Genomic DNA, 1,109 nt, shown 5'->3' on the forward strand with positions numbered 1-1,109 from the left:
GGCGGAGGAGAATTGACAAATAGATGTTCACACATACGTAACTTAATTTACGTGTGTGTAAAGAATCCTCCCAAGAGCCGATATGAAAAGCAGAAACAAGTTACACATTTTCGCTCTCCGTGACCGAGAAAAACACTCCCTAAGACTCGACTCTTCCCTGTTACATCCCTCCCTCGTGAACCTTCCACTAACATACCCTACAGGAAGTCTTAACATACTTATTTATTGTCGATGTTATAGAGAGGCACTCTGGTATTTATATATTCGAGTCCTCGGTGTATAAAGGACATCCCAGTTCTGCTCCCGAGTTAAAATTCTTAAAATTCTTAAAAGAGCTATCAGCTATCACAGATGATGTCCATAACAGCCCCGTAGTAGTGCTCAGTGCTGGCGTCTCAGTCGCCAGATGAGGTCATAGGATACAGATTATATTACTGATAGCAAACGTAATTAATATAAACTTGGCGCATTGGGTGTAATAAGCGATAGCAAATGTAACAAATGTAAATTTGGCTGATTGGGTATAAATCATCATAAAAGTAATAGATATAAAGCTCGTTGAGTGGGTGTAATCAGCCATTAAAAGTAATGATTGGTTGATTGGACATAATAAACGAGAGTGAAAGTACTAGATATAAATAACTGTTCCTGAAAATTCGACGACTGTAGAAAATATCACCCGTACTCTGCGGTGCCCTTCCCCTCATTTGAGGCCGAAAACATATCTATATTTTTCTTACAGGTAATGGCCAGGCTTTGTTCATGTTTATTGTTAGGTTTCAGTTGATAACACTCAACAAACTGATTTAACATGATAAGTGGATTTGAAGGAAACCACCCATAAAGTTCGCCCGCTCACTAAAATGCGAATCTCAGAAAGTGATGGAATATTGAATGAGGTTATTTCTGCTGTTGTGTCTGACACGGAATCAACAGATGTGATTGAGCTGATTGATTTTTCGGTTGAAATTTGGTGATACAGACTGTTGTAGAACCGGCTGAGGGGCAGCCAAGCAAAATTTAGCGTGTAATCCAGTCAGCGTGAGCTATAAACCTGAGACCGTTCAACATTGAGAGGATTGAAAGGGAGAAAGGGAGTGAATAGGCTC

The sequence above is a fragment of the Penaeus monodon genome, chromosome 34 (genome assembly GCF_015228065.2).
Source record: "Penaeus monodon isolate SGIC_2016 chromosome 34, NSTDA_Pmon_1, whole genome shotgun sequence".
Lineage (NCBI taxonomy): Eukaryota > Metazoa > Arthropoda > Malacostraca > Decapoda > Penaeidae > Penaeus > Penaeus monodon.